General features: G+C 40.6%; 1 protein-coding gene across 1 annotated transcript in view; it reads left to right on the forward strand.

The window, feature by feature from the left end:
- Nucleotides 1-12947, forward strand: part of PROK1 (prokineticin 1) — a gene marked incomplete at both ends in the record, with an annotated part of 144290 nt that overhangs the window by 24209 nt on the left and 107134 nt on the right. The gene's annotated exons all lie outside the window — the stretch shown is intronic.

Consider the following 12947-nt stretch of genomic DNA (forward strand, 5'->3'; position numbering starts at 1 on the left):
ACAGCCGATCGTTCGGCCGACGATCAGTACGTGTGTACGGGGCTTAAGATTTTCTGAAGACTTTTTCCTTTAGATTTACCAAAACCAGATAATGTGAGGTCAAACCTAAACACTTTCAATTTGTATGCAATCTTGCAGGCCCTTGCACTACATAGAAAAGGTAAATCTGAAGGAAAAAGTCTTCGGAAAATCTTATAGTGTGTATGGCCATACATGTTCAATTTTTGTTGTACAATTTTCTGATAGATTAACCACAAACCACATAATGTGATGTCAAAGCTAAACAACACTTTCACTTGTATCCAATTAGGCAGGCCTTTGTACTACATACTTGAAGGTAAATTTCAAGAAAATTGGACAGAAAATTGTAAGAAAATTGGATCATGTATGGCCATACACACTATAAGGTTTTCTGAAGACTTTTTCCTTCAGATTTACCTTTTCTATGTAGTGCAAGGGCCTGCCAGATTGCATACAAATTGAAAGTGTTTAGGTTTGACCTCATATTATCTGGTTTTGGTAAATCTAAAGGAAAAAATCTTCAGAAAATCTTATAGTGTGTATGGCCCATTAGTCTAAATAAAAAAAGCCACTTTGTGCTCATTCTGAGATTATTGAAAGCATTTCCTATGTGTGTTGACTTGATGTAGTAATTTTTTATATATATATATCTATTTTTTTTTTTTTGGGTTGTTGAATTCTGAGTTCTGGGGTTGCACTGCATATGTTCAATCAATTTGCAAATTCTCAGATTTGCAAGCTCAAACACTGCTATTTTTCAGAGTGTAATGTGGCTCTATATAGGAAGCAACACTAATATGGCTCCCCACTCAACAAATATATTAATTTCACAAATATACAATGTTTTATTTTTGGGGCGTTGCTTGTCATATATAACAACAGACAGTTGTAGGTAGTTCAGGGATTTGAACACCCAAATACATTGTTGCATGGCAGCTGTGCTAACCACTTAGATATTTTGGTCAGTTTATTTAATCAAGCTCAAGCTCAATACATATTTGCAACATTTTTGCAAAACACAATTTACACAAACATAATCACTTTGTTACATTTATTTCATAATATATGCCACTGATAGTTTCTTAGCCTAACAATTTAAGTTTAAAATACAAATTTTTCACAGAAATAAATGTTTTAAACACCTATATATAATTTCCAGCATGCAGGATTATTTTTAAAAATTTGTTGATTTTATACAGTTTCACTAAACTAGGTTAATTATATGGGAATTGTGGTCTCTGAGGTTTTTTTTTTTTTTGTTTCTTGTTATCTTTATACCAAGCATACATGCACTGGCACCTTAAGAGCCCATTCACATTGAGGCGACATGACTTCGGGGGGTGACCTGTGAAGTCGCGTGCACCGCTGTGCACTGCGACTTGCAGAGACTTCACATACCGGAAGTCTATGCAAGTCGCTCCGAGGTCCCCCCAAAGTGGTACAGGACCCTTTTTCTAAGTCGGAGTGACTTGTGTCGCTCCTATTAGAACGGGTCCTGTACTACTCAATGGACCGCAACATACCGCGACTTGTCAGGCTGACAAGTTGCCTGACAAGTCGCGCTAATGTGAATGGGCTCTAAAAATTAATATAGTTTGATTCAATTAGTCCATCAAAAAATTTTAATAAATAAAAATTATTTGAGCTTGAATTGGGTCTAAATAGAATATATATATATATATATATATATATTTTTTTTTTTTTTTTTAAAGTACAAATCACACATGCTTTGAAAAAAAATGTCATTAGCTTTAGGTAGTTAAGTGGTTAGCACCGCTGCCTTGCAACAGTGTATTTGGGTGTTCGAATCCCTGAACTACCTACAACTGTATGTTGTTATATATGACAAGCAACACTAATACGGCTTCTCCCCAAAAATGAAACATTGTATATGTGTGAAATTAATATATTTTTGGGGTTGGTTAGATATAGGAAGTAACAATAATATATAGTTTTTTGCATATATATATATATATATATATATATATATATATATATATATATATACACACATATGCAAAAAACATATATTATTGTTACATTCTATATCTAACCAACCCAAAAATATATTAATTTCACACATATACAATGTTTAATTTTCGGGGAGGAGCCGTGTTAGTGTTCCTTTTCATATATATATATATATATATATATATACACACATAGGCAAATCAATAAATAAAACATATATATATATATATATATATATATACATATAATTATTTTTGGGTATCTATCTACATATATATATATATATATATATATATATATATATATATATATACACATATATATGTGTGTGTGTTTATATATATATATATATATATATATATACACACACACATATATATATATATATATATTTATGTATAGATATATATTTTTTTGTGATTCATATATATATATATATATATATATATATATATATATATATACATACATAGATATGTGCAAAAAAAAATAAAAAATAAAAAATAAAAAAAAAATAAAAATTTATTAGCGCCGGAATAGCGCCGTTTTACCGCGAATTTGCAGCGGTATTTGCCGCAAATTCAATAAAACTCCCACTAACGTTTTCAAAAACGTTATTTTCAGCCTAGTTTTTGGTTTGCAGCATGCTCACATGGGCTATCTGCCAGAAATTGACTCTGGAGCTATTTTTGCATTTTACACTTTTATTAATATCTTTTTTTCTACTTAACATTTTCACACAGTTTAAAAGCAGTTTAGCTCAAAATCATATAACACATCTTTCCCACACATTTTTTATTTTTTTCCTGCCATATTTTGTGATTTTGAAAAAATTAGTCCACCTTTCAGCTGGACTGTTTTTAAGTCCAGTCCTGACATTAGTTGATCTTAATGAATCTCACAGTTGGCGTTATTTTCCGCCCGCCGTTCTTTGAATACCAATTTCAGACTTAAAAATTCGCCGGTTCGCAAAATCCCGCCGAAACGCCAATTCGCCGTACTATGAATCAGGCCCTATGTGTGTAACGCATTTATATAAAGTAATAGAGTTTCACTTTTTTAATTGAATTACCAAAATGAATTAACTTTTTAAAAGATATTCTAATTTTATGAGATGCGCGTATAAAGGGGAGATTGTTTTTTAGGGTGCAGAGGAGGCAAAAAAAAGAAAATGGTAAAATATAGAGGAAAGAGAGGAGGAAAGAGAGCCGAAACAAAGAAAAGGAAAATGTAGGACAGACCAATGGCATTTTAACTAAAAAGAATTGATGGTCCTAAATAAAAATTTGAAGTTTTCACCTAAGGTCAAAATTCCTGACCTTTATAGACATCCAGAAGTTTACTAGACAACTAAATATTAAGAGGCATTTGTTACAAAATCCCATTTTAAGAAATGGTAACTATTCATCAGAGTATCGACAAACAACACTCAGAAATGCATCCCTTTTCAATCCACCATGCAACAGTGGATATACAGTCAGGTACATAAATATTGGGACATCAATACAATTCCAAACTTTTTAGCTCTATACACCACCAAAATGGATTTGAAATGAAACAAACAAGGTGTTCTTTAATTGCAGACTTTCAGCTTTAATTTGAGGGTATTTACATTCAAATCAGGTGAAAGTTGTAGGAATTACAACAGTTTGTATATGTGCCTCCCACTTTTTAAGGGACCAAAAGTAATGGGACAATTGGCTGCTGTCTAAACCATTGGCAACAAAGAGTACACCCCAAAGTTAAAATGTCCAAATTGGGCCCAAAGTGTCAGTATTTTGTGTGGCCACCATTATTTTCCAGCACTGCTCTAACCCTCTTTGGCATCAGAGCTTCACAGGTTGCCAGTGGAGTCCTCTTCCACTCCTCCATGATGACATCATGGAGCTAGTGGATGTTAGAGACCTTGCGCTCCTCCAACTTCCGTTTGAAGATGAACCACAGATGCACCACAGATGCACAATAGGATTAAGGTCTGGAGACATGCTTGGCCAGTCCATCACCTTTACCCTCAGCTTCTTTAGTGTAACGCTCCTGCGTTTTTATATGGTGTGGATTTTCAGCTGCAGAAATAGTTCCACGTCAGCAGTCATGTAAGAGATATGCTGAGACACCATTCCCAACCTCAATGACTCATCATGTGTGGAAGGTCTTATTTCAGCCAGTAAATACACACAATTAGCAAGCTGGTTCTTAGAGTGACTTTATGCATGTGGTAACACAATGATGAAGGTTGAGTGAAGGTGGTAGGTGATAGACACTTGAAGGTGAGACAGTAGCAGATGAATGCAGGAAGGTTTAGCAATGTTGTATGATAGCAGATGATAGAATAGCAGGTGGACATACAAAAGAGATCAACCCAGTGCAGAAAAGTAGCAGTAGTCTCAAGAGCTAGCAATCTAGTTTATGCAGATGTGATAAACAGTCTCTACTATGCAGAGCTAGATAGTGTAAGCTTAGTATAAGTTTATAGAGAATTCCCCTGTGGGGTACTTAGCACTATTAGCGATACAGCCGAAGGGTGGTTCAGGAGAGGCGGATGATCCAGTAGCGGGATACAGGGATCAGCGCAGCGAGGTTCCGTCAGCGAAGTAAGCTTGCAAGCATGGAAGCTTCAAGCAAGGTTAGCATCCAGATAAGGGTGTTTGAACGAACACATGTGAGTGAGAACCGACGCCTTAAATAGCCATCTAGTCCGGCGCTGAGTGATGACAGCTCCAGTCTTAAAGGTGTATGCGCACCTTTCCAAAAGTAAATGGTAGGGCGCATACACTTGTGGAAAGTGTAATTTAGGGTACAAAAGGTACCGGAACATTACAATACCCCCCCCTTAAGGCCTGCTCCTGAAGGCCTCTGGAGCTGGTTTGTCTGGGTATCTCGCATGAAAATTGCGGATTAATCTAGGGGCATGTATGTCAGAGGTGTTTAGCCAGGTGTCGCCTTGGGGCCCATAGTTCTTCCATCTAACCAAGTACTGAAGTCTTCTTCTGTAGATACGAGAATCCAGAATCTCTTTTATCTCGTATTCTTCTCCACCTTCAACTTGTACAGGAGGGGGAGGTGGAATATTAGGCCTTATTCCTTGGTCCGGAACATGGGGTTTTAGTAGCGACACATGGAAAATGGGATGGATTTTTAGCTCCATTGGCAATGTAAGCTGCACTGCAGCTTTTCCAATAAGTTTCTTGATTGGGAAAGGTCCCAAGAACAGAGGCCCAAGCTTTTTGCTAGGGATCTTCAGTCTCAAGTTTTTTGTTGAGAGCCAAACGAGGTCCCCGATAGTATACTGTGGAGAAGGTCTTCTACGAAGATCATAGTACTTCTTTTGTTGACTGTGAGCGTGTGCAATGGTAGTATTTAGTAAACCCAGAGAATCCTTTATTTGGGAAAGATAGTCTGAGGCTACTGGGTTATTTGAAGGAAGGATGCGTGGAGGGAGAATAGAGGGATGGAACCCATAGTTCAAGTAGAACGGACTCTGCTTGGTTGTACTGTGAGTTGCGTTGTTGTAGGCAAATTCTGCCAGGGGGAGAAGATCCAACCAATCATCCTGTTGGTAAGAAGTGTAACAACGTAAATACTGCTCGATGCATTGGTTGACTCTTTCAGTCTGTCCGTTGGTCTGCGGATGGTAAGGAGAAGTGAGCTTCCGCTCAATCCGTAGTATGTGACATAGTTCTTGCCAGAATTTAGAAATAAATTGGGATCCACGGTCAGACAAAAGAGTTTTTGGGATACCATGTAATCTGAAGACATGTTTCATCAGGAGTTCTGCCGTTTGTTTGGACGAAGGTAGTCTGCGAATAGCAATGAAATGTGCCATCTTTGTCAGATGGTCCACTGACACCAAGATGGTATTAAATCCTTTGGAAGGAGGCAATTCTACGATGAAGTCCAATGACAGAACCTCCCATGGAGTTTGGGGTATTGGTAGACTGCATAGTAGACCGGATGGTCTCGTAGTGTCAATTTTGGACCTGGCACAGACATTGCATGAAGAGACGAATTTTTGTATAGATGTTTTCATGTCAGGCCACCAGAATTGCAGAGAAATCAAATTGAAAGTCTTTGTCATACCCATATGTCCTGCCATAGGCACATCATGCGATAATTCCAAGATCTTGGTGCGTAGGGTAGGTGGTATGTAAAGTTTGTCGTTGTAGTAGAGGAAGCCTTCTGCATCGGTAGTTAGTTGTGGTGGGGGTGAATCCAACCTTATACCATGCAGAACCTCTTCCTTCAAGGAACGGACAACTCCAATAATGCGTTTGTGAGGTATTATAGGAACGGAAGGAATTTCAAAGTAGTTTTCTTCAGTTAGTCGTGATAGTGCATCCGCCTTTTTGTTCTTATCTGCAGGTGTGTAGGTCACTAGGAAGTTAAACCTTAGAAAGAATAGTGACCATCGTACCTGTCGATGCGAGAGAGTTTTGCTAGTCTGAAGATATTGGAGGTTTTTATGGTCCGTGTATATAATTATTGGTAATTGGGTGCCTTCGAGTAAATGTCGCCAATTCTCCAGAGCCAATTTTATAGCAAGCAGTTCCTTCTCATCCACGGGGTAATTTATCTCGGGACTGCTCAGGGATTTAGAAAAAAAGGCGACTGGATGAAGTGGTGAAGTGGGAGTAGGTCGTTGGGAGAGTATTGCTCCTACTGCCAGGTTTGACGCATCTACCTCCAGAATGTATTGGAGGGATGGGTCTGGATGGCGTAATATGGGAGCGGAAGTAAACCTTGTCTTTAACAAGTGGAAAGCCTTATTTGTTTCTTCTGACCATTTAAATGGTATTTTTATGCTAGTGAGCTGTGTGAGGGGTCTCACAATAGCAGAAAAGTTTTTTTATGAACTTCCTGTAGAAATTTTAAAATCCCAGTAATCGCTGTAGCGCCTTGCGTGTAGTTGGTGTAGGCCAATCCTGAATGCAGGATATTTTACTCATGTCCATCTCGATTCCTGTTTTGGATATGATGTAGCCTAGAAAGAGTACCTCATCTTTATGGAACAAGCATTTCTTCAGCTTCACATAAAGATTATGTGCAAGCAATCTCGATAATACAAGTCTTACATGTCTTATGTGTTCAGACAGGGTCCGTGAATATATAAGTATATCGTCCAGATATACCACAACACAGACATCTAGTAAGTCTTTAAAAATATCGTTTATAAATCGTTGGAAAACTGCAGGGGCATTGCATAGGCCGAATGGCATCACAAGATATTCGAACAATCCGTATCTAGTTCTGAACGCAGTCTTCCACTCGTGTCCATCACGGATTCGAATGAGATTGTATGCTCCTTTCAGGTCTAATTTTGAAAAATAGGTAGCTCCACGCACCTGCTCAATGAGCTCAGGGATAAGCGGTAGAGGATAGCGATCTTTTATTGTGATAGCATTCAATTTCCTGTAGTCGATGATAGGTCTGAGACTTGAATCTTTATTGCGAACAAAAAAGAGTCCTGCTGCTGTGGAAGAAGTGGAAGGTCTAATAAAACCTTTTTCCAAGTTCTCATCCAAATAGGTTTTGAGATGGGCAAGTTCATCCTGTGAAAGAGGATAAACATGACCGAACGGCAATTTGCTATTTGGGAGTAGATCAATGCTACAATCATAGTCTCGATGAGGAGGTAATGCTTGAGCATTTTTCTCAAGAAAAACCTCAGAAAGATCCTGATAACATAGTGGTGCAATCTCATCTGTCACCACAGACAGAATCTTCCCGGAAAACGGGAGGTTACACGTTTCCTCGCAATAACAAGAAGGGAAGGTCAAGGACCGTTTCTTCCAATCTATGGTTGGTTGGTGTGTGTGCAACCAGGGAAGTCCCAACACAATGGGAAAGTGGGGTGATGGTATTAAATCGAAGGTAGAAGTCTCCCTATGAGACTCGTTAATAGTGACTAGAAGTGCACGTGTCTGATCGGTGATCGGACCAGAGGATAACGGAACACCGGTAATAAGACTTACTGAGACAGGTTTGAGTTTAGAAATAATAGGAATTTTATTTAAAGCAGCAAAACATATATCCATATAATTTCCACAAGATCCTGTGTCAATCATGGCCTTAGTAGTAATCCTGTTCTGGTCCCACTGTAATGTCAAAAAAACAGAAATGTAGGGGTTAGTGAATGAAGTTGTCAATCCTCCTAGAGAGACATGTGAACACTCACCCTTCTTTTTGTTGACTAGGGGACAGACGTTTATCTTGTGATCCGGGGATGCACAGTACAAGCAGAGATTTTCATTTCGTCTTTTGGCTTTTTCCATAGTTGATAGCGGTGGGCGTATGGTTCCTACCTCCATAGGAACGGCCAGACTCCGAGAGGAAACGGATAATGGCATTCCCATCTTTTCAGCCTTTCTTTCTCGTAGTCTTCTATCTATGGTAATACTGAGTTGTATTAATGCATCCAGGGTTTTTGGCAGATCCGCTCGGGCGAGCTCGTCCTTAACGGCTTCTGATAGGCCAAGCCTAAATTGGGTTTTCAGAGATGCATCATTCCATTCTGAATCAAGGGTCCATCTCTTGAACTCTGCGACAAAGTCTTCCACAGGCCTCCTTCCTTGTTTCAAGGATCTTAACTGAAGATCAGCAGTACTCTGCCTATTGGGGTCATCATATAGGCTAGTGAGCTCTGCCAGGAACAAGGCATAGGAGTTGAGAAGCTGGTCGTTTTTCTCAAAAAGAGAATCTGCCCAGGCTCGAGGATCGCTTGATAGGTAAGAAATAATAGTACAAACCTTAATGTGATCAGTAAGGTAGGTACGAGGTTTTAGCAAAAAAAGTAACTCACATGCGTTTTTAAATTCGTGAAATTTTTTGCGATCGCCTGTAAATACCAAAGGGGGATTTATCTTGGGTTCAGAGGACTGAGCAGAGGTAAGTTGTGTCAGTCTAATTACCTGCTGCGACAGAGCCTGATTGTCTTCTTTTAATTCAGCAAGTGCGTGTATTAACGCAGATACTTGCTGTTTTAATTGTGTCACCTGAGTGGTTATTTCTGGAACTATTTCTGCTGAATCCATTTTTAGGTTCGTTCAATCTGTAACGCTCCTGCGTTTTTATATGGTGTGGATTTTCAGCTGCAGAAATAGTTCCACGTCAGCAGTCATGTAAGAGATATGCTGAGACACCATTCCCAACCTCAATGACTCATCACGTGTGGAAGGTCTTTTTTCAGCCAGTAAATACACACAATTAGCAAGTTGGTTCTTAGAGTGACTTTATGCATGTGGTAACACAATGATGAAGGTTGAGTGGAGGTGGTAGGTGATAGACACTTGAAGGTGAGACAGTAGCAGATGGATGCAGGAAGGTTTAGCAATGTTGTATGATAGCAGATGATAGAATAGCAGGTGGACATACAAAAGAGATCAACCCAGTGCAGAAAAGTAGCAGTAGTCTCAAGAGCTAGCAATCTAGTTTATGCAGATGTGATAAACAGTCTCTACTATGCAGAGCTAGATAGTGTAAGCTTAGTATAAGTTTATAGAGAATTCCCCTGTGGGGTACTTAGCACTATTAGCCATACAGCCGAAGGGTGGTTCAGGAGAGGCGGATGATCCAGTAGCGGGATACAGGGATCAGCGCAGCGAGGTTCCGTCAGCGAAGTAAGCTTGCAAGCATGGAAGCTTCAAGCAAGGTTAGCATCCAGATAAGGGTGTTTGAACGAACACATGTGAGTGAGAACCGACGCCTTAAATAGCCATCTAGTCCGGCGCTGAGTGATGACAGCTCCAGTCTTAAAGGTGTATGCGCACCTTTCCAAAAGTAAATGGTAGGGCGCATACACTTGTGGAAAGTGTAATTTAGGGTACCAAAGGTACCGGAACATTACATTTAGCAAGGCAGTGGTCATCTTGGAGATGTGTTTGGAATCGTTATCATGTTGGAATACTGCCCTGCGGCCCGGTCTCTGAAAGGAGGGAATCATGCTCTGCTTCAGTATGTCACAGTACATGTTGGTATTCATGGTTCTCTCAATGAACTGTAGCTCCCCGGGGCCGGCAGCACTCATGCAGCCCCAGACCATGACACTCCCACCACCATGCTTGACTGTAGGTAAGACACACGTGCTCCTCACCTGGTTGCCGCCACACACAGTTGACACCATCAGAACCAAATCATTTTATCTTGGTCTCATCAGACCACAGGACATGGTTCCAGTAATCCAGTCTGCTTGTCTTCAGCAATCTGTTTGCAGGCTTTCTTGTGCATCATGTTTAGAAGGGGCTTCCTTCTAGGATAACAGCCACGCAGACCAATTTTATGCAGTGTGCGATGTATGGTCTGAGCACTGACGGCTGACCCCCCCCACCCCTTCAACATCTGCAGCAATGCTGACAGCACTCATACGTCTATTTCCCAAAGACATATCTGGATATGATGCTGAGCATGTGAACTCAACTTCTTTGATCGACCATGGCGAGGCCTGTTCTGAGTTGAACCTGTCCTAGTAAACCGCTGTATGGTCTTGGTCACCATGCTGCAGCTCAGTTTCAGGGTATTGGCAATCTTATAGCCTAGGCTATCCCAACCCAACCCAACGCTGAGGCCAAGCAGCTGCACACCACCTGTCCAATAAATAGGTGCCAAAACGCCTGCTGCATTGGTGTACAGGTCAAAATCTGCATTTTTCTTCAAGGACTCAAGCCAGTAGGAAGTACCATTGAAAGAGCCCAGAAACTCCCGCCAAATCCTGAGATACTCATTGTGATGAAAAGTTAAACAAATAAAATGGTGTTGCTCATAAATACCCATCGTGGCTAAAGACAAGCGACCCGAGAAAATGTGGCCCATCGGCAACACTCTGCATTCAAAGTTTATTTTACCGACCAGTGACTGTAACTGCCTCAGTGTGACCTTCTTTACATGCAAAGCCATGCCAATCTTGGAAACCAGATCAGTAAGTTTGTCAGCAGGAAGTCTACTGAGTCATTTTCAATGCCAAAAATATGATGTCAGAGGCAGGCCCTTCAGGGAGGGAAACCAAATTGCCTAAAAATGTGCATAAGACTGCGGAGCAGGAGATCACAAACCCGGGGAAACCCTGGGACGGACACAGAGAAAGTCGTCCAGAAAATGGACAACATAGTCGCATGGACCCTGACGACCCATTCAAGGAAAGAGCTGAAAAGCTCAAAATATGCACAGGAAATAGAGCGGCACATGGGAAGGCACCTGTCAACAAAATAGGTCCCATCAAATTGACACCCCAACAGAAACAAGCTGGCAGGATAAACTGGTAAAAGGCGGAAAGCCGCCTCTATATCTATTTTTGCCATAATCTCAAGGACTTAACTAAGAAAAGGGCTGTCTTGAAGGATGTATATGAAACAGATGATAGATCCTTGCTAATGCCAGCATTGACAGACTTCCCTTTTAGAAATAAGTGATGTATCATGCAAAATTTTCCTGCCTCCTTCTTGGGAACCACCCCTAAATTGGGAAGAGGAGGCACAGAAAATGGGCCTGCCATGTGGACCAATGTGACCCCTTTTCTCCAACTTCTCCCAGATAATCTCTGGGGGCTGGTAAACAGATTTCAAATTCCGTGAGGCTGGCAACATGGGGGGATTCATGGGGAAAATAAAACCACTAACAAAGTCCTCCTCCAACAGTGACACTGCCCGGATATCTAGCAAACCAGTGTGGAATCACCTCTATGCTCACCGGAGACCTCCCCTTTTTCAGTCATGTCCCCTAGATTCCAAAGGAGGCCTTTGCCTTTTTTGAAACCGCGACTGACAGGGTGGCTGTCCCCCACATCCCGATCACTCATGTCAGAAACCACAAACTGAGCCCCACTTACACTGGGAATCATTGAAAGACTAACAGGTGCCCTTCTTTTTGATTCAGTGTGCTCCTGCTCCGGCAGAGGCAGCACCTGACTGAAAGGGGGACTGTTCAGAGACATTGGTATACAGGCCCCCCTTAGAATTCATGACCCGCATCCATACGCCGATGTCACTATGATCCTAACTAAGGTCCAGGCAGACAGACATACACTACCTGAACTGTTTGTCATATCAGAGCCATGCTGTTCCCCCGTAAACCCTGAGGGGTCTCTAAATTGAATCCAAATAAGAAAAAAAGGGTGAACAGAGTCGTGGGTGTTTCTCACCAATAACACTACCCAGGATCATAAAGGTCTGTAGCCAATTCCTGAAAGTATGAGGGATCAAGTGGTATTGCCACCTGTCGTCATCCTCCTTGCAAGATTGTAGTCACCAATGTTTGTCCCATTGCTAAAAAACTGTTGGTCCCATGTTACCAGTTTCTGCACTCAAAGTAGGAGACATTATGCAAGTTTATTACCTGCCCCACATATAAACAGTTGCAGCTGGGAATTTCCCACAAATGAACAGTTAATCTTTTCTTCAAGGTAAATTCATAGCCTAATATCACTCGCTGCCACACTGACCAGGAGGTCATTAAAGACGAACTCTGAAGTTGATGCATCTTTCTTGTTTATGCCTTCACAATTGCTAACAGTTTTGCAGACGTGAAGGACTCTAATGATTTCAAATGCACCTTTAAAAGAGCTCCAACGTTTGGCCAATAATATGGGTTATGTTTCACTTCTAGGTTATTGTTGCATCAATAAACCTTAGTCCTTGGCTCGAGATGTCCTTGAGATTTAGTTCCATTGCCATTTCCCTGCTCAGTTTTTAGGGAGGACCTTTTCAATACCCAGAGCTGGGGCTGAATATTAATGCCTTTCAGTTCTGTATGACTAATTAGAGGAAAAGAGGTCCTGTTGTATACCAAATTCGGGTTTACTAGTATTACTGTTGGAGTTGAATGCTTACAGCGTGGAATATTGCTTAAGTAAATTTTTTACATATTATTCTCATCAGTGTAATGTTAAATTGTTTTCAAAACATTGCCTGCCTTATAAAGATCTTGCTTGGTTCACTGAATTACATTGTCTGTTCAAAGTCAGTAGCAAT

Source organism: Pelophylax lessonae, assembly GCF_965119305.1.
Source record: "Pelophylax lessonae genome assembly, chromosome: 2".
Taxonomy (NCBI): Eukaryota; Metazoa; Chordata; class Amphibia; order Anura; family Ranidae; genus Pelophylax; species Pelophylax lessonae.